The 3,416-nt window shown below is 30.2% G+C and overlaps 1 protein-coding gene across 5 annotated transcripts in view; it reads left to right on the top strand.

Moving 5' to 3' along the window:
* The window catches only part of tmod (tropomodulin), a 115,289-nt gene that overhangs the window by 50,024 nt on the left and 61,849 nt on the right, over positions 1 to 3,416 (top strand). The window lies entirely within an intron of this gene.

The following is a 3,416-nucleotide window of genomic DNA, read 5'->3' as shown; positions in this document are numbered from 1 at the left end:
TTTATTTTATTTTATTTTACATACATACATATGTAATTAATGCATTGAATTATTTGAATTTTGAATTTCGTTCTCCAACCCTCTATTACACGACAAGCTGCAGTCAAATGATTTACATAATTCGCAATCAGCTCGCCATATTTCCAACTCCCTGCATTTCTATGGAAAAATTTGAATAGCATAATCCATTAATTAATGTTAATATGATATAAATATGTAGCAGAAAAAAAGACTCTTTCAAAATTAATGCAAATTGTCACTCATTATTAAATGCTGCTTATTTCAAAACAAAAAAAAGCAATTTACTGCATAAAAACGCATTAATTTAGCTGGTACTTTTTTCTTTATTCTGCATCAAATTGTAACTAAATTAAAATCTAGTTGATACGCGTATTACAGAAATTACTAATATTTTATTGTATGTATTTAATGTGACTACATATATTTATATTTAAAAGTAACTAGCTACATTTTTTGATCTTAATAATCGGTTTCGGACATTTTTCGCTGTTAAGTTTTAAAGTACCTAAGTATTTATGTATGTAACTAAGTGTGTACAAGTAAAATTATAAAATTTTCATTGAGCAGTATATGCACTTCTTGCTTGTGATTACTTGCAGCCAATCTTCGTTAAATCCTAAAACTATTATTGTTCTATTATGTTTTGGAAATTTACACATTTTATGATGCTTATCCCTCGGTGTATTGTGCATTTTTGTTCATGCATAATTCCTTGCTAATGCTAATACGGATACTTATTCTATGTTAGACAATTAAAACTTACTGGTTTCCACAAATTCATATATACATTTGAATTGCTCGACTAATTAATTTCTATTTCTAAATACACACTGTTTTAGATAATAAAACTTTTGTTTACATAATAACTAGAAGTTTGAAATTTGAATTTGAATTATCAAATACACTCTCTTATGGCAGTACACATATACATATATACTTTGCGATTAAATTCGTTAGATCCAGTGAAGAGTTTATACATATTTACTAACCAAGTACTTAGTTCTTTCAATGATTGATTCGATATTATTTTGATAAATAAGTAATTGATTTTTTTAAGTAAAATTCTTTTTCTTCATGAAACTTCTAGAGCTTCATTATATACGTAAATATCTGTGCCGTTCAATGAAGTAGCCCAAGTCGGATTGGCTCTTTTCGCTTTAAAGCTAAATTTCATTGGGTTCACAACCAATATTCTAAAATTTAACTAGCCATAGGTGTAGTTCAAGATGCCCTCTTAATAGAAGCTTAATCAAAATGTAAACATTTTCAAGGCAAACTGCTTCTTTTTTAAATTTAAAGTCAAAACTTCTAAAGTCACTTAAGCTACTTTAATTGAACGGCACAAATATACTTCTATTAAAAGCATTCAGACCATCGGGAAATGGTAGACTTGATACCGTAAGTAGACCTACTGAACATAAATTGAACTGAAATAAAGTATGTCATATTTGAAACCACGGTTTAATCTCTATTAGCTACGCATGTTTGTTAATTTTTTGGGTGAATTCACAAGGTGTCATAACAGTCATAGTGTCATAAAGCCATACACTTTAAAATGTTTATAATTGTTGTGTGACTGCCGAGCAATACTCTTGATTTTAAACCTTATAAAATGTATGACATTATGACAATGACTCGTTATGAAACTTTGTGAATCCTCTACGAATATATGTATGCAATAGTATTTAGCTAATGCATACGAAACTTTTATTGTAATTCGAGATGGTAATCATGATTAAAACTTTGTTGGCACACATATGTACACGCGCCTGTGAGCTCACCAACTATCTTAAAAGTCTGATAAATATTAACGGCTAACTGCTGTTAATATGCCGTTCAAGTTATGGGTAAAAGGGAAAATAATATTCACTTCTTCTATGAAAATAGGTCCAGAGCCTTTAAAAGCTTCACCCCAAATTCCTTCCGGATCAATACGGCGTATACATTACGTCAGCGGTTATTTGATTTGCATTACCGCAAATTAAGTTCATTCATGTGATTTAATATTGCGCGGTGTAAGCAGGAAATTTTAGTTCGATTATTCTATTTTTATGAAAAGAATAAGAATTCAAATTGTTCAACTTGTTTAAGAAAAAAACTTTGTTAACGTAAAATATTATTTTAGTATTTTTAGTTTTTGTTTTTACCAATAGTAGTTATTGAAACGTATAATAATTAAAAAACAGCATTAAAATTCTTAGTTTAAATACCTTTGCGCAATAAACTGACTACCATCATCATGTAATCAAATTTACAAACTATTTACTTAATTATAAGTTACTCGTACTTTCATACATAATTTGCATACCAGTTAAACAATTCCTAACACCCAATGCTGTGAGCTTACTTTGCGCACACTTTCAATTTATATAAATACTTTGTTAATAGTTGCTATATCACTACTTAAATTCAAATAACTACACTTCGGTATGAACTCAATTACAATACAAAATCGCGTAAGCAAATTAAGACCGAGTGACACACAAAAAACAGCATAAAATGAGCAACGAAACGGCTAAGGAAAATGAGTATCTTCACTTTCAAAAAGGAAAATATGTTGGCAAGAAAATCTTAAAAGGAAGTACCCGCATAAGTACCTATGTATATCGTCGGAGGAAAATAAAAATCTTTGCACAAATTTTCATACAATAATTCTTTCAACCATGATAAAAAGATAGTAAGGTAGAACCGCTGAGAGTTACTTTTAAAATTCTTGACGTTTCCAAACATTTTAATTTTTAAATTTACTCACAAACTCACACACACATTTTCATTTTCAATCTCAAGCAACAACATTTCGAACAATTTCAGTTTTTTATTTTCAATTTTATATGATTTTAAAATGCTGGAAAACTTCAAAAAAAAATCATGGCCGACAAATTGAGAGAACGGTTCTACCTTGCTATGTTTTTATCATGCTTTCAACAAGGTTCAAAATAACTAAACTGTTGATGGAAGTTAACATAAATAGTTTTGTAACGCAAGTTTTATGAAAGCATGAATAGTTAAACCATTTCTTCAATGTACCGGTGAGTGGGAGAGTATTCTTCCTCTCTTGTAACTTTTAGCTCACTCAGAACCCGAAAATTCATACTTCTGTTTTCTAAAGGCCATTTATAGAAAAATTAAACTCGAAACGTACTTTAGATAGTAGATTGGGTTAAAAAGAAAAGGTGAAATTGTGTCCGAGAAGACCTATTGTGTACCCAAAGCAAGTTCATTACCGGGACAGCACAAGAAACTAGCCGCTTTCCTAATAAATGCTAAAATCTGGGTCGACGAATTTAAAATAATAAGGGTTTCCGACGTATCCAAATTCATTTACACATTTCAGTCTAAGGCTGGCCGACTCCATTTTTTCTCCGAAGTCAAGCCAATCCGGTGGTGAGAGCGCA

Source organism: Rhagoletis zephyria, unplaced genomic scaffold, assembly GCF_001687245.7.
Source record: "Rhagoletis zephyria isolate East Lansing unplaced genomic scaffold, Rhagoletis_zephyria_1.1 Rzeph_scaffold_00909, whole genome shotgun sequence".
NCBI lineage: Eukaryota > Metazoa > Arthropoda > Insecta > Diptera > Tephritidae > Rhagoletis > Rhagoletis zephyria.
The sequence above is the reverse complement of the archived record's forward strand: the minus strand, read 5'-3'. Positions and strand labels throughout refer to the sequence as shown.